Below are 18,659 nucleotides of genomic sequence, written 5' to 3'. Positions count from 1 at the left end.
GGGGTCTTGAGCACGTTCAACCACAACAATCACAAAATTGCACTTGATGATCACAAAATAGCATAAGAAGATCACAAAATAGCATTTGATGATCACAACAATTTTCATTGTTTACTTCGACTGCCACTATGCTCGTTGTTTTTCACTCTAATACTATCATAAATATAATTTGATGAGCTTTTCAGTGGTTGATGTTTTAACAATGTTTATTGGAAGTTTGACGATTTCAAAAACCATTTAACTCAACTTCCTCTTTCAACTCAAACCAGATGTTTTTTTGACAAGTGCTAAATTGAACTGCACTCGAACTTCGTACAGAAGGTGTCCTTTACCTTTATAACTGTACGTCAATATTTTTACATCAATATGCAACGACCGTAAAAGTGATCATAACATAATCTAATTTTCAACTCTTCGTGTTTTCTAAACAACTCTAAGCATCTAGGTCCCCTGCGTGCTGCCACGCTGATATAAATCTACCCTACTCTAAATTTATATATAATTGAATTCCAAGATGCTTTTACAGTGTGTTTTCTTGCCAAAAGCCCGCGATCCACATAAAGCTTAGAGATGAAAGAATTCCAAAATCGGGGGAAACAGTTTCTGGTACCGTGTCACTTTCGATCATGTCAAGGTTCTCAATATAAACAGAGCCGGGGTTAAAAATAGAAAGAGAGGGTGCCTGGGTTTGGCAGCGATGACTCCCCTGTCCCAAGCCCCGCGGCATGGTGACGAGTCCGAAGATGCCGGGAGCGATCAACTAGTGTCAGATGCAATTTGGCAAACTTTCTTCTGAACTGTCGTCACTCGTAAACTGATACTTGAGTGAGTTACTACCGGATACTAGGGCGAGTTGATCGTCTTGCAACGGCAATAATAATTGTGAGCCAAAACAGGAAGATTATGCGGTTTTTCTGGTGAAAGTGTTGTTGACGACGCGATGGGTTTAGGGCGGAACCCGTCCGAGGCGCGGCGCGGCAGGCAGCCCGTCCTGATCCGAACCCCAAATCCCCCCGGCGTCTAATGGCGCGAACAGCATGGAAGTACCAGTAATTGTATATATTACAACAAAACAAGAAACTCCGAGGTTCCTGTATGAATGAAATGCGAGCTGCGGATTGACAGTGTCACCACTTGGCGCAGAGAGAGAAATCCTGGGCCGGAGTTGGGGGTCTTCCTTCCGTCCGCGGAACCACTTGATGACGGAAAGGCTCAATTTTCACTATTACTGTTGATTAGTAAATGCCACTGTAAACCCCGTATAGAAAGGTATTAATTGACTTCAATCGAACAGTGACAAATTTTTGAGCGGCCGGAACCAATTTGTATTATCAGCCATGAGTCGGAAGGGGCATGAACCCATAGCATTCGACCACAGAAAGCCTTGGAGACTTGTTGATGACAATTAACTTGGGAGTCGGGAGAATCCTTTAGGTTAAGAACCCGTGAGTCAAACTTCAAACCGGCCGGCTGCAGCAAAGACAATTCAGAAGGATTATCACACTGTAACACGTACAATAGCCTATATTGGAAGTCCATCAGTACATTCGCAGAAAACAATCTGAAAACATGACATAACCCTCACGAGCAAAACGACAAGTTTGCATTTCCATTGGATAGGTCCATGCCTTCACCCCCGGGTCACAGGCCTGCACTCCCGGGTCAGAATTGACCCCGATTATGGGTCCCGTTAGGCCTGGCCCACTTTGGGGTCAGTGACCCGGCATCTTTGTCAAATTGTTCAAGAAATTAGTAGAACCTACACAGAATCCGATAAATAATCCCTGGATCAGGCTGACCCTGACAAGTTCACGGAATCCGGGTTAACTTTGACCCTTGAGTATCTTAGAATGTAATGCGAATCTTTTCAGAGTCCGGATGTTTCGTATGACAGTTAACGTAGTTAAATCTTGTGGTCAGACAAAATATTGACAACTCCCAAATTTTGCAGCAAAGATCATTTAGTGATACAAAAAACTACAAGTATATGAAAACAAAAATATTCCATTTGTATAAAGCCTATACACTAAACCAAAACTAAATTCCAGAAAACAGTGTAACTCCTGAAGACTAAACACTACATTCCTTTCTGCAGGTACTCAATCTGAATCAGATGACTCGCGTGTCAATGACCGAGCGTGCCCTGGCGAAGCGACCGGAGTTGATACCTGCTGAAGACCCGGGCAGCAGGCGCTGGATGACCGGGGCCCGGATACCTTGAATTACAGTCATATCATAGGGCGTATTTCCAATCATAGTAGAACACTGAGTGAGGAGAAACACAGGTCTGTTTACAACTCAGCCATGATGACGATGCTGATGATGAAACGGAACCATAATCGTTTCTCATACCTTAGAAAAGGACCCTTTTCTATGCTCATACGAACCATTTGGAGGCGGGGATAAAGGTATACTGGTCCCCTGGTCCCCTGGTCACTCTAGTCCCATTTACTTTTCAACCAGGTACCCGTAACTTCAAGTACCAGGACATCCCCGTTAGCTCCTTAAAATAAATGGCCCATAAAATAGACCTAGTTTTGTTGGTAATGTGTGACTTTCCCAAGTTATGACTGTGAACAAATACCAGGTACAGCCATTCTGTTTTTGGCTTCCTGTTAATACTGTGGGTTGAAACCAACGGCCCTTTTCAGAACCACCCCTTAACTCATTGAACTCACATGGTGTTACCGCAAACTTGTCCATATCGTATTCCCACCATGCAAAGTTTCAAAATCCTACTTATTGTATGTTGTGGATCCGAGACTAGGATTTCAAAATAACAGCCGGATTTCGTTCCGATACTCTGGGATTCGGTGCACACAAGTTCAGCAACCCAACTTAGCGGCAACCTAATTGTGTCCCCCGTAATAAATGTTTTATATTCATCGTGTAATTTGGCAAAGACATCACATCTTTGAATAAAATTCTCATGGCAACCTTGCATCTGGCCTCGGTTCCTATTTCTTCCTCAATGGTTCGTCTGAGCTCAATGGCTGCCAGAGTAATGCCAACGTCAATGGACATACAATAAGAGCCGTGGGTACGATCCTCTTTGCTACCTCGTACTCAGAGTAGCGGTTGCAGCAGGAAAGGTTGATTGTCTCATGTAGGTGTTATTGGTTCAAAATTACATGCGCTAGAAATGTGAATAAGTAATTATTACCAAAAACGATATTATACAAATATTGACTGCTTCGAGATGGTTAAAAATACGACTACCGAGGTGATCCCCGGAGCGTTCTGTTTTCCAGAGGCGCAGTCGAGGGAAATGGAACGGTCCAGGGATCACCGAGGGAGTCGGAGTTTTAACCATAGCACGAGTAAAAGCAGTCAATAGTTGGTTTATAACATCCCAACAGACTATTTATCATCCCCGTACACGTAACGTTCGTACGCGCGTTTCAAATACACAGATGTGCAACTGATTGGGTTCGAGGTGGGTAAAAAAAGACGTCTGGGTACTGCACACGGCAAACGATGCACTATCACACGGCCGCCGGTTCTAGTAAAACTAAGACATATTGTGTGACGCGCTCTTAACCAATGAAAAGGCAGAATATTTGTAATAAGGGTGTTATAAATTCTTATAGCATCACTCGATGATAAAAATCCATTGGTTGTTATCACCGGTTCAACTTAAACCATAAAACATAAATCAATTAGAGGTGAAGCGATTTGGTCATTTTGAAAGACGACATAACAATCAAGAAAACAAATTAATGTTGTGGTATCCTGTCACAGCACGCGATCACAGGACTCTTACAACTTAATGGAGCGTGTTCTAAAGCTCAGTTTGTTTTCATCAAAATGAAAGGGGAAGTTCAACTGCTACGGTTGACTGGTGGTGAATTCCGATATTTAATTCGTCTTCTGACCTCGGAGGTCAACGCCATCACTAAGTCGAGGTCAGAGTCGAGGTCAGGTCGAATTTGGTTATAGGCATCTTGCTTTATATGACAGGACAATTTCATCCAGCCAAGAACTGTTACTAGCCAAGAACTGTTACCAGCCGAGAACTGTTTATACCAAATGAGAACTGTTACCAGCCGAAAACTGTTACCAACTGTTATCAGCCGAGAACCTGCTACAAGCCGAGAACTGTTACCAGCCGAAAACTGTTACCAACTGTTACAAGCCGGGAACTATTACCAACCGAGAACTGTTACCAGCCAGAAATGTTACCAGGAGAGCTGTTACAAGCAGAGAACTGTTACCAGCCGAAAACTGTTACCAACTGCTACCAACCGAGAACTGTTACCAACCGAGAACTGTTACCAACCGAGAACTGTTACCAACCGAGAACTGTTACCAACTGAGAACCAGCCAGAAATATTACCAGGAGAGCTGTTACAAGCAGAGAACTGTTACCAGCCGAAAACTGTTACCAACTGTTACAAGCCGGGAACTGTTACCAACCGAGAACTGTTACCAACCGAGAACTATTACCAACCGAGAACTATTACCAACCGAGAACTGTTACCAACCGAGAACTGTTACCAACCGAGAACTGTTACCAACTGAGAACTGTTACCAACTGAGAACTATACCAGCCAGAAATATTACCAGGAGAGCTGTTACAAGCAGAGAACTGTTACCAGCCTAGTGTTACCAACCGAGAACTCTTACCAGCCAAGGGTGTTAACGATTGACGAAGCTCGAGTCAGAAAACTATGAAACTCTCTCCTCCAGATTAAAGTTTCTCTCGAGGGTTGATTTTAGGTCAACACGAAGCAAGGGGGGCAGGAGCAGCGGAGATCTCCAAGGGGGTTTGCCTCCCCGGAGCAAGGCCACTTAGTCAACTTGAAAAGCAGAACCGGAGATTAATCCTGACGTGATGAATAACTTCACCATGATGAGAGAGATCGGTGTCCCCCTACCCTGAGTGAACACAGAGTCATCACGGTACACGAGTGACACACAGGGGGCAGTCTGAGCAGACATTGCGGGGTAAGGAGGGGAATAAGGCTCTCATTTTGACCCCGAATTGTGTTTGTCTAGCCGCATTTTACGGATCAAGCTGGTTCAGACTATAGAGCAAGGATCAGACCAATACTCAGCAGATGGGGGAAGGGGGACCTATCAGGTTACTACCTGGGAGGGGCAAGGTGGGTCAGACCAGAGTCAGATAGGGGAGGGTCAAGTTGGATTAGACAAGTCAGGTAAGGGAGGGGCAAGCCAACTTTCTACAAGGGAGGGGCGAGGTGGATCAGACTGTAGAGCAAGGATCAGACCATAGACTCAGATAGGGGAGGGGCAAGCGAGCTTCTTACAAGTGTCAGGCACCGGGGGATCAGGAGGGGGCAAGGAGTCCCCCTGGCCACACGGTGCAAGTGGAGTATCAATGTCACATAGGCTATATACCTCGATAAATATTGATAATGATAAAACAAATAGTGCCAGAGCTAACCAACATCGCGCGATGGAAATCTTGACGCGCGATCATAAAAAGACACAGTTTTTAGGCCTCAGTCTTAGGATCGCGCGCAAGATTTCCATCCATCGCGCGACCATCGCGCGACCGACTATAAATCGGCCTTAAAATCACTTGTTTGTGGAGATCTTGATACTGTACGTGTATGTTAAAACCAGTGGTTTTAACATCACGTACAGTATAAGTGGTTTTAACATACACGTAAAGTATCAAGACCTCCACAAACAAGTGATTTTAAAAAATGGAATATGAAATTTGAAATTATACCAAGGTGAAACAGTTCAAGTCTAAATATGAGAAAACGTGAAGTTGCCGAGGGCTAATTATCTCGTTGATATTGGCTGTGTGTTCGTCAGGTCGTTGCTCTGTCAATAAAGACGTAGCCTCCGGCTCAAGGCGGGTGCATCCTGTCACTTATGCCTAGAAGTATCAGAAACACTTACAATACTACCAACCCAAGGGCAACAATTAAAAACGACCAATGCACGTCTAGGCTTTGGTGACCTGCACTAAGTTTGAAACAACATCTTGAAGAGAGACTAATAATAATTTAACACTTAAAATAAAATTCTCCAAACTATGTTTAACATTTTAGCCTATACATGCTTGAATATCGCACTCCTATTGTTCTAATACTGTAATCACGAGACTTGCACCGACCAATACCACAACGGTGGCTTACAAACCTATGCTGGTTTATCGAGCGTTAACCAAGGGAGGCAGGGGCAAGATAGTCAGTCCCCTCATGTGCACCATTAGGATGTATAAACTGTACGCTTACTGAACACTAAGAATAAGACCATGTTCGCAGCAGCAACAAGCCCTTTACACCTTAGCCATATTCTTAAATAGCCTATTGTTTTAACAAAATATCTCTGGTTTAAGGGGTTTCGTAAACCAGGATTTTGCCCAGGATTTGAAAACACAAAACACAACAACGACAATGAAACCACATTAATTGCTCCATCAGCTTTTCTACAGTTTTACAGTTCCGGATTGTAGTAGGCATATGTGCTGACTGCTGAGGTGAAACGAAACTGCTTCCGGGGGGGGGGGGGGGGGTATGACGTTACTTTCGAAATGAATTATGGGATTATTTGTCAAACAAAATCTTATGTTAACATTTCTATCATACTAACATTAAATATAACATTCATTGAGCAAATATACTGAACAAAACATACTGAACTCGGATCAGTGACACTCCAGTTATCAAAAATCGAAGATTAACAGACATTAAAAAAGCACCCCAGATCTCTTTTTTTTCTGTCAAGGAAGGGTATTTATTGACACAACCTTCGGTGTTTATTTGCGAGTACATAAGCTCTTGTTATTTATTGGCACTTACCTTTCACTTTGAACACGTTTCTCCGGCGTGATGGGGGAGCCCGCGTTAAACATACTTAAAGATCCTACTCCTGGAAAAAAAAATTAAAAAAAATTGTTATTAATTTAGATTCACTTTAGAACAAAAAGCTAAAGAGCAGCAGAGATAAAACGTGTATTTTTTCCTTTGCTGAGACTGAGAGTCTGTCAATTTTCATTAGCGAGGAGGGTGACATTATACATCAAGCTATATTTGGGTATTCAATAAAATCATAAATGTAAACAATCTCCACAGCAACAAGAAGCACGTACACATCGAGGACATTTTTAATTGCGTGTTAAAGGCAGTGTACACTATTGGTAATTAATCAAAATATTTATTAGCATAAAACCTTACTTGGTAACGATTAATGGGGAGAGGTTGATAGTATAAAACATTGTGAGAAACATCTCCCTCTGAAGTGGAGTACTTTTAGAGAAAGAAGTAATTTTCCACGAATTTGATTTCGAGACCTCAAGTTTAGAATTTGAGGTCTCGAAATCAAGCATCTGAAAGCACACAACTTCGTGTGACAAGGGTGTTTTTTCTTTCATAGTTATCTCGCAACTCCGACGACCAATCGAGCTCAAATGTTCACAGGTTTGTTATTTTATGCATATGTTGAGATACACCAAGTGAGAAGACTGGTCTTTGACAATTACCAATAGTGTCCACTGCCTTTAAGTAACAAGGGTAACATTAAGCTACCCATCAAGTTGGAATGAAAAGAATAAGCAAATTAAACCTTGGTTTTTGGAAGCGTTCGATTGTTTTTCATCCTATATGGATGCATAATAATACAATACAACTTATACCTGTGGAAATTTCACAATTTCAAAAGGTGGTGGCGAGACACAATCTGAGAAACGTTTCATGCAGAAATGTTTCTCAGATTGACTCAAATAATAATGGTTTTGAATCCCACTCTCTAAAACCGCATTCATCGAAGGGAATCGTTTCTCAAGATGATATGTATATCAACAGCTGCAGTGCTTAATACAAATGTAAATTTGTAGAGTCGTTAATTTTTGGAGTAATTACCAAAGGTATACCTTCCCTTTAAGCGGGTAATTGAACCGACCGAGTTTTAAAACACTACCCTCCCATCGCCCTGGGCGTTTATCAATCACTTTGATGGCATTAAAACGTCATTAACAGACCGAATGGGAACGTGACTATACACTAGCAATACTGGATTAAACACAACCTAGGAGAACTAGCCCTTTCACACGACAGCATTTTAGCAAGGGTCCCTTGCTTAATTTGAGCACGGCTATGAAAATTTAAAATCGCACTTCGTGTGAAAGAGCAATGTTTGGACTGTTCTTTTGGGTGCGTTCGTTTAGCTTCCCTGGGTCGACCCCGGTGTGTGACGGGTTTTTTTCCCAGGACGAACGTGTGCAGATAATTACCCACGTTCGTCGTGGAAAAAAAAACCGTCACACACCGGGTTCGACCCATCAGGTAAGCTAAACGAACGCACCCTATAGTCCCTATAGTGAAATCTTTCTCAAATTGGCAGTCCTTGTGTGGTCAGATATAAACATGGTATCCTTGTTAAGTTGCTGTGGTATGACAAGGGCTTTGTACTTCAGCCAATTTGATATTTAAAGGGTAAAAGGTCCTCTGGAGTTTTGTGATGAGAAGATACATCCTCATCCAAAATCGTCATCAAAATGTGACGACTGTATTTTTGTGAAAACAATAAGTATGCCATGCCTACTTGTTTATGTTTTCAGGGAGTTTCGTGTACGTTCATGTTCATATTGTGCTTCTTTCCATTGTTGAAATCGAATCAAGCAATAAAGTGTGTGTATAACCTCTTCCATTTTCCCCTCAACTGCACTCAAGTGGCCAACTATAGTCAGTATAATTTCTCTTTAGTACAATCAAAACAGTGTTGGGAATCACGGATCCCTCTGGTGCGCCATCACCGACGATTATAGCCCCTTTATATTGCTCAGTGCTCACCCCCCCCCCCCACCCCAATGGCATCTCAAATACTCAACCGGACGATATATGGTTTCAATACAAGCTGAAACTTCCTTAATGCCTTCGGGGACTGATGAAGGGCCCCCTTCAATAAATCAGCTAAGGCTGTCATGGATCATAGGAGCAACGAACTTCACTTTGCTTAAAGCGGGTGTACTTGATAATGAAAACAATTAAGTGTCATAACATCTTACGCTGAGAGGTTGATGTGGAGGTCAGGACATGCAGTTTAACTTAACAATACAGGCGACATTAATCCCGGAGACTAAGTTCAATCATCGATAGTTCCATTTGTATCAACACACAATTACCTAAAGGCCTCATAACTTAGGAACTTAAGATAGTTCTTGAGAGAGAACTTAAGATAGTTATTGGGGCAAAACTTATGAATGTCGATTATTAGGTTCCGAACTTAAGTTCCTGATATAGAACTTAGGAATGTAGTCACTGACGTTTAACTTATGAGCAAGATAGTTATTGGAACAAAACTTTAAGATAGTACCAGAGAAAGATAGATCTTGGCATATAGAACCTGAGATAGTCAACAATATAGAACTATAAGATATTTCTTGATGCAGTTATTTATCAGTTCATCAATGTTACAAGGACGTAATCTTTAGGCAAGCTCCTCCTGCGTAGGAATATTGTACACTTTATCATGCCTGCCTCTGCTGGCCTCTTTTGTAAACAGGCAATATGTCATTGAGTGCTTAAAAAGCCATTGGACCCTTTCGGTAAACAGTATTGTCCAAGGCCCACACTTCGTGTGTCACAACTTCTATATCAAATAACAAACCTGTGAAAATTTGGGCTTAATCGGTCGTCGGAGTCAGGAGAAAATAACGGGAAAACCCACCCTTGTTGTATCCGCGCGTTTCGCCGTGTCATGACATGTGTTTAAAATAAATCCGTAATTCTCGTTAACGAGAATTGATACTGTTTTACTGTTTTCTCCAAAAGTAAAGCATTTCATGGAATATTATTTCAAAAGAAGTATTTCACCACTACCTTCTGTAAACCCTGTAAGTTATTTGTAAATCTGTGAACTTTTTTTTTGTTCTGTACCGAAAGGGTCCAATGGCTTTAAAGTCACAACTATTATAAATATGTGACATAGTTATTTGCTCCGTCAGGAATAACTCTCGTGATGTCGATCTATTTTGTTAGAATGAAGGCAGGCCTCATAAAAAAATATATACTTTTCTATACCGGCAACTTTCAAGAAAACTTATTTGGGGTACACTATTAGTCGATTCGAAAACTCGCATGCAATTTTCCATACATGTATAGTATTTAATTAGCTTGTGATAGATTGGTACCTGAATTTGTAGGCATAGGTATCCAGTTATAATTATACTTCCATGGCTATATTCAGTTTCGACAAACCTGGAAATCCGTTCTGGGCATCCGAACAGAATCTTTGCAAAAACATTTTTGGTTTTGTTTGTTGCGTTCTCTGGTTTTAGTGATGGGGATCATGTTCGCCTCCAGTCGTGGATTCAACTTCCTTGTCAACAAATTGTTATCTCTAAACCAGGATCTGTTGGAATATTATTGTAGTTTCTAGAGATGTTTTGTTCAGTATCAACAGAGGATCCTTACATGACATTTTGACAGTCTGCCAAACCACAGGTCATAAAAGCGCTGCGGCGTTACGGGCTACGTCCTCTAGTCTTGACTCAAGTCCCAATACTATGCCATCGTCAGAAAACTATTGTTTACCCATCGCTACTGCAGTAGCTTTATTTTGACGGTGAGGGCGCACTTGTATTGATTAAAGTGTCTGTGTACTGTAGTACTGGCGCGGTACATGTGTTAGGGACCTCGTACGAGAAACAGACTTGAATGAAGTCTAAGTATCCCCACACACACACACGCCATGATGAAATAATCTTGCACCATGGACCAATCACCATGCATTTGACAGGTGTCACACTCCAGGCCCCTTGGCAAAGTCAAAATAAGAGGTACCTGGGAGTTCCAAGAAGGTCTGATAGTGAAGGTTATATTTTTTATATTAATACCAGTGGGGGTTGATGAATAAAGGGGATACTGAGGCGTGGAGTGATGTTGCGTGCTATCAGAGGATCTTGCGGTAAAATGGTTGTATTATGGAAAAGGAATTAGTGTATTAAAAATAAATAAGCAGGGGTCATGTTTACCACAATCCCTGTATTCGATTACCACTATTATTCAAAAAGGTACCAGACTATTTACCCTGCCAGCCTCGGTATGGATGTCAGCACAACCATGGAGGAATAAACACAACGTAACAATCCTTACAAGAGTATAACTTAAAAAATAAAACGGTTTCTCATTCAAAGGGCAGAGCAACCACTTCACCGTATTATGTATTTTACATTATCTGGAAAATTACACACACATTCCTCAAGGGCGATTGGCATAGGTCAAAGGTTGCCCTATTGCAAATACCCACTGCGCAAGCGCTAACCGTTGAATTAGGTGCATGCTGGTCTAGCTAACGATCAAGTTAGCTAGACCAGCATGCATCATTCCACGCCGATAACGCGCACATACAGGGTGTGTTCGTTTAGCTGCCCTGGGTCTACCCCGGTGTGTGGCGGTGTTTTCTTTCCAGGACGAACGTGGGTAATTATCTGCACACGTTCGTCCTGGAAAAAAACCCGTCACACACCGGGGTAGACACAGGGCAGCTAAACGAACGCACTCACAGAGTATGAGTGATCAGGGCCCAATTTCATAAAGTTAGCAGAAAATGGCTAGACAAATTGATCTGCTAAGCACATGTGAGTGGGGCACCAGTCGCAGCAGTGTAAACTTTAAAGAATGTTTGCTGGTAACCTGTTTTTGCTAAGCAAGATATCCATGTGCTTAGCAGGTGTTTGTGCTTACAGGCTTTATGAAATTAAGCCAAGGTCAAGGGCAAACATACAGTAAACAAACCACACCACCTAGGTAAACAACTTATCATAAAATATACCGGTGAATAAATGCATTCTAAAGTTGCCTCTCCAAATATTCAATCGATCGAATAAATGTTTCATTAAATTACTTCCGGACTCTTTACCATATGTTTCTTTGTGCACTACTAATCAGGTGTGTTGCTTTTTTAAATTAAAATACTGCATTTTATTAACTTGGGGTAAAAAGTTGAAGAGGGTATTATCTGAAGGTGAACACTTCAAGCTTGAACGGGTTGCCCTCACTCTATTGACAGACAAAACAAACACAACTATTTCCCTGGTTTTATATGCACATAATAACCCACCAGCTGTAGTTTGCTTAATCATGCATTTTGTTTTGAAAATGTTACCGGTAGTTATTTTGTTTGACCTACTATAAGTAATCCAAGTGTCAAGGAAGAAAAACTCGAAATATTACAAATTATTTTGCAACGAAGGTTGGGTTGCATGACTTTGACCGAAATTACAATAATCATAATCAAGTTCAATATTTTTTCTGTTCTCTTTGTGGTGTAAAAATAATCAAACTTTGCTTAGCGTCCAACGACCCTAGCTAATTGTTTCTGGCATTGCCATATGGTACCGATGTGTATATTTAGCAGGGAAAGAAATTTATACGAAATCTGCTCAGCGGTTGTGACTTACTGGAGAACGGTCAGCTAAGCAAATTTATACATACAGGTTTAGATGCTGGGAATCTGTTCGTTCTGCAAAGCTCGATATATTGCTTAACAATTCAGCTTTATAGCAAACATTTCCAGGACCAGTCAGAGTTTTACAGTGTATTGAAACCATAATCTGGTAAGCATAATGTTGTTGTGCTTTGCTTGTGATTAAGCAGCTCTATGGGTCAAGCTGGGCTCGATTTCACAAAGCTTCCTCTTGAGCCTGAATTGTCAATATCAACATTTTGATTTGTATTGTGTCATCAGACTTTACTAGTCAGTTAAGATTGCTACAGAGTTAAGATTAATCTTACTGTTTGTGAAATGACCCCCATCAGAGGTCCCAACTTGCACAGTCTAAAGCGGGTATATGGGGCGTACAATCGAGAGTATTTTCTCATAAGGGCGTACAGCCTCGCGTTTTCTATTGTGCAATTTACCTCATGATGGCATATGACACAGGCCTATAAGCCTTCAAGCCAGGCCTACACAGATCCTTGAAACTTCACATAATACCCATCCAGTCCTACGCAACACCGGCTAAACAAGTTAATTTAAGGCTAATGATATGAAAATGAAACCCCATTAATCTAAATACGTGATTGATATAAAATATAAAAAATCAGCCAAAAATATAATGTAAACTGTTTTCCACGTGTTGTTTTTGGTAACGTGTGGTTTTTCGCTCGATTGACTCCAGGCCTCAAAACACTCGTTAAATTCACAGGGAAAAATTATAATAATTCAAGTTGAATAAAAGTGCAGTTCACTAGCACTTTATATACAGTGAGTTCATGCTGGGGTGAAATTCAAGGTTTAGTTTGTTTACACTGCTGTTTTGTTTTCGGTTTTCCGAATGTGTTGTCCTCTACACAAAAAAAAGATTGATTGCAAAGTCTTATAAATTGCTTTTCAAGTCGAGACATTTACAGAAGAATATTTGTTTCTCTCAAACATGGGCGCCAAAATCGCAATGTTATATCCTAACAGCCTAATTACAAACGAAAGCCTGACAGAAGCCTGTGACATAATAATATGTGGTTGTACTCTTCCTGACAGCAGTTTCTATTTTCTGCCGTCCAAATAAAAATCAGACAAAATTGTAGTTCGCCAACGACCGGTATAACATTACAACCTGTGGGTTTTTCTGATCAGAAATTACCTCGCAATAATGAACATTTTCTCAGAACTGTATCCTATCAATGACTTCCAATCCTATGTATAGATATAAATTAGTCTGGTGATTGTTTTAACACACACAACATGTTTGTAATTGAAATACGATCATTGCTGATATATAGTTGTGTACAACCTCGTAAGAACTCAGGGAACACGACATTTGATGCTTTTCAAATCACTGTGAAAACTGAGATATCAAAAGGGATTGAATCAATACTGTAGCCCCGTCATGCTAGCTTATCACCATGCCACCATTTTGGTCATGTTCCCTGTATCAAATTAACAGGATCAGATGTTAATATAAATGTTGTACACAAAAAGGAAACCCGACTATTTTCCTTCCTTTTCCTTGGAGAAATTCACGGTGGCTGTACCTTGATGAGTATTTAACTAGGTATTCCTATTGATGTATCCAAATGCATCAAATTACAAATCTGTTAAAATTTCGACTCAATGATCATCGAAGTTGCAAGAGATTAATAGCTCTAAAAGAAATTTGGCCCATAAGATTTCACAATCGAGCATGCAGACTCTCTTTAAAGTTCGTTCCACTCATCCCTATATTTGAACCCGGATCAGCTGATCACTTAATCCTCCCCCACCCATCCCAGGGCTGCTGGAGGATCACATCAAGTTCATACAGCCACAAGAACCCCACGTGCAGTTTGAATGTTTATGGAACTGCCAGAGTTATATATCACACTCGGTGAATCACAGTCACAGTTTGTGATGGTTAGGAAATGAGTTACGTTCCCAGCGATCAATGTTGTTTGATCAATAGGTTTTGTTTTTTCTTGGAGGGACGTTTTCTTCCCGGGTTCGGGGGTAGAGAGAGGGAACTCTCGAGATGGACGTGTTAGGGAATACGTGCCGACTATAGAGGTGGCGATTTATCCGATTGTCGCTTTTGTTGTCTATTCACACGAGGCACATTTTGTTAAAGTGTTACTTGCTATAATTTAGCAAGTGACACTTGCTTAAAATGCTCTCGTGTGAAAAGGGCTTTTCTGCATTACACAATTTTTGATACTGTATGCACCAGACTATTATGTCTCCAAACCTCAGTTTGATTAATGGTAATACACTTGTTGGTGTGAGGCGGGAACACGATCCTCTAGGATTGCCTTTTTTATAAGACATCGTGTAAAACGAGTTGTGATTTTAACTCGTGGTAGAATTGGAGCTGGTACCATCAAAATACTTAATACTGAAAGCTTTGAAACGAGAGGAGAATCTATAGGATCTATCATTATTCTACATTGCAAGTCAAGAGAACACACTTGGCAGACACAAACTGAACAGAGCTTTTCTTCTTGTTTTCTTCAAAATTAAGGTTTTGGCTATGCACTGTTCGGAAATTTTCATGAAGTATCGGTGTTACATTTTTTTTTTTTTTTTTTTTTTAACAGCTTATATCTGTACTTGCTTTCTGCAAAATGTAATTGTTCGAGTTTTTGAAGTTTTTCGAAGGAAGGGCCAAGCTTGGTAGCAGTCAATCAAACGTCATGTTAGCTTTAACTCCCTCTAACACGATGAGCCCAGGCAGCAGGTAGCTCCAGCCCCTCAGTATGAGGCCCCTCTACCCCTGCTTGTCATGCCCCATCATACCGTCACTGACATTGACTCCAAACAGGTAAACACGGAGAAGGAAAGCTGTCAGCTCGCCCAGCGGGGCACTATGAGCCTTTAACAACCCCAATTATTACCTGGACATGTTTACAACTTCTTAAAGGCACTGGACACGTTTGGCAATATTGTCAAAGATCAGTATTCTCACTTGGTGTATACATGGTCCTTGCTCTATGGTGTATCCCAACATGCATACAATAATAAATCAGTAACAATTTGGGCTCAAGAGAATAATTAAAGAAAAAACACCCTTGTTGCACACTTTGTGTGCTTTCAGATGCATAATAAAAGGCTTCAGTTGAAGTGTTTTATTATGTGAGTGAGAAATAACCTCTTTATCAAAAACTATATTACTTCAGATGGAGCCGTTTCTCATAATGTTGTATACTATCAACAGCTCTCCATTGCTCGTTACCAAGTAAGGCTTACAATTATTTTGGGTAAATGCCAATAGTGTCCAGTGCCTTTAAAGGGGGCGGGTTTCCAACATGATCGAAAAACATTTCATTCAGATCTTCGATAATTTATAGCAGCAAAAATAAACTCTGATAAAAATGTCAAGTTACAGCCCATGTCCAATAAACATGTTTAAAGCAGCACTGTTAGATGCAGGTGTCGAATTTCAGAAATATCGTAAATATTGTTTATGCCAGCTGACGCAAGAATTAATAAATACTTAGGTTGATGTTTTTCAAAGAAAGCTGGAGCAAGCTGTTTCATCCACGGCATTTATTTTGAACGAGTTTATGCTATAGTTATTAATGAGTTTTGCTCACATTTTGGTACAGTGTGTGTGTTAATTTTAAGATATGTTAATTTACCAGTGTAGAGTAAGAAAGTTGTCAGTTCATCCTTCCTGATTTTAGACTTTGAACAAATTGTTATCTGGTAGATATTTTTCCTCCAAGATTTTATTGAAAAACAATATTATGAAGTGCATCAAGTGTTTTACTTCCTGAGCACACTATTCCTGCAAACTTCTCACCTAACGATATCTTTACGTAAGGTCATAGGTCAAACAAATGCAAACTTCAATATTTTTGTAGTGTCGTTGTCAAGTTAATGGACAGGGTTACTTAATTGTTTTGCACTAAGGGTTGCCAGGCTTTGCAAAAATCCTCGGCTGTTTGTTGCTAAAACGGCATGGTGGAAGCTTTGTAAAAATGTACAACCTTTCAATTTGGCAAGGGACCCTTGTTACATTGCTATCGTGTGAAAGGGGTCTATGGTGACTGGGTTGTATGTTTATTCACATTCCTCGGGATGTTTGATTTGGCCGGCAAGTGAACTTTTAGATAATCAAACGTCCCCCTGCCCGAATACACTAACGATATGAGTAAGAGTTCCCCCTTGAGAAGGAGGATGAAGGTGATGAGTGGAAAGACGGAAGAGAGGGGTCGGCAAAGTCGGTTTTATTTTTTATCAAGCTATGATTATTGTACGGACACATTGCTATGGATTTTAAAAATAGTTCACTGTACAAAGAGCATTTCAGGGCAGGCAAATTTCTGTTTAGGTTATCATGGACTTCACACATAGTGTTGACATAATTGTATTTTCACTATAAATGAACCAAATGTTCAAGATATTGTGTTAAAATTTAACAGGTTGCGTAAACTTTATGCATGCTGACCTTTGACCCTTTATGCTCTCTTCAAATATTAATAAGTTTCATTGATTTTAGCTCTTGCTTTTGGGTTTACCGTGGATGAAGGAACTAGTCCTCAATGGGTTTACTAAGTTACTGTTGTGTTCCCTTTAAGTACATTTTGTCAAAAGTTGTGAACTAACAATAACAGTGAAATTGAATATGGAAGATGTTCGTCTACTTACCACAGTGTGCTGTAAGCACCCCTTTAATGATGTCTCCAAAATCCGAGCAGCATTCATCGTTGAAACTTCCCAAAGCTCCTTCCCCTTTAAGCCTCTTCAGCTCATGCTCTCACTAACCCCGTGACCTCGTGACCTCCCAGGAATATGCTACAGTCATAACGTCAAAAACATGGCTGTCATTCACCCTGTCAAAACCAATCATAGGATCATGTCATTCATGGGGGGAAACGTAAGGTGCGCACATGGACGGGCCACTCTCACAGCAGGGGAAAGTGTTTCAAGCAGAGAGTTGCTTAGCTGGTTATGATCACTGATATTACCCTAGGGCCATTTTTTATACAGTAGGCTAAGCATGAATAGGAGTTTTGCTTGAATGAAAAGGGTTGCCAGTTGAAATGAAAGCGTGTAATGGATTGTGACTGGTACTCCGCTCCTGATTAACGCTTACAACAAAAGGGCAACAAGTTTAATCAAATTAAGTAAAATCTTGCTTAGCTCATACCATAAGGCAAGGTTCCTTGCTCATGCTTGCTCTATGCCTATATAATACACAGAACAAGGCAGTGTCATTAAGAGGGAAGAAAATATGGATTCAGGTAGCAACTCAATGGGATCTTAATTTAATCTTTGAGTGTGGATTCATATTTTTATAATTAATTGTACATGGTTCAAACCGAGGCTTGGGAAAAAATAGTCTGGTGCCATTGTATAACCTATAGTCATCGCTGTTATGTCATACAAGGAACGCTACATAAATCACACCTTTTAATCATCAACACCACCTGCATATTAATATGATCCACATTACCACCAAGGTCCCCTACCTACACAGCCAGTATTTTAAAGTAAAACAGGAAACACTCGGTGATTTCATTTTGACCCAGTTGGAAGAAGTCCAATTCCACAGCTTTTCCCAACTCACCAAGGATCTCCACAATGCCAAATGTTGATCTATTTATTTTATTCAGATTCACTTTTTTCCCCTTCAGGGGTGTCCCTGACCGTTTCCCTGGAGATGGAAAAAATGTACACACTTTGCAGTAGTCCCTCCTGAATCCTGATTCATTTATAAGGGATTATTAGAAAAGCACTTTATTCGCATTATACTCCACCATTGGCCAAGTGGTCTTGTTTACAAAAGAGAGTGGCCTTGGACATTCCATGGTATATCCTGGCAGGCAAGATACTGCCCTGGTCACTGGAGAAATATTACATTGATCATCATGGAGGTTCCATGGTATCATAGTTACAATATCAAGAATGATAACAAATAACACCTGAACAAGCTTTATGAATATAAGCAGAAAATATTGTTTAAAATTGTTCTGCTAAGCAGGAATGAGCCTGACATAGGACTTGGTAGTTTGGCTGTCAACTTTATTCTGCTAAGCTTAGTTATATATCATATATGCTTACCCCATTGTAATCTCCCATTAGTAGGCTGAATCTATTAGATTGCTGAATTCCTAGGGAACAAGCATAGGCAGTCCAACAATGAAAAGGTCCAAGATATATTGCACACTTTTACACTAAGCCCCACTTTGCATTAAGCATGTGATTGTGAATAGGGAAGGGAAAATAGTTTTATAAATTTGCCCTATCCCTACCCCCACCCCCAG

General features: G+C 40.6%; 1 long non-coding RNA gene across 2 annotated transcripts in view; it reads right to left on the bottom strand.

Annotated features, from left to right (window-relative positions):
- The window catches only part of LOC117304323, a 34,869-nt gene that overhangs the window by 13,948 nt on the left and 2,262 nt on the right, over positions 1–18,659 (bottom strand). Inside the window, exons 1-3 of one of the 2 annotated variants that reach the window (XR_004520590.1) lie at positions 18,457–18,600; positions 17,041–17,225; positions 6,780–6,849 (exon numbers count right to left, since the gene is read on the bottom strand). This is a non-coding gene — a long non-coding RNA (uncharacterized LOC117304323). Of the gene's footprint in view, positions 1–6,779; positions 6,850–17,040; positions 17,226–18,456; positions 18,601–18,659 lie in introns of those variants that run through there. The other variant, XR_004520589.1, reaches the window with a different exon arrangement.

This window comes from Asterias rubens, chromosome 21, assembly GCF_902459465.1.
Source record: "Asterias rubens chromosome 21, eAstRub1.3, whole genome shotgun sequence".
In the NCBI taxonomy this organism is placed as follows: domain Eukaryota; kingdom Metazoa; phylum Echinodermata; class Asteroidea; order Forcipulatida; family Asteriidae; genus Asterias; species Asterias rubens.
The sequence above is the reverse complement of the archived record's forward strand: the minus strand, read 5'-3'. Positions and strand labels throughout refer to the sequence as shown.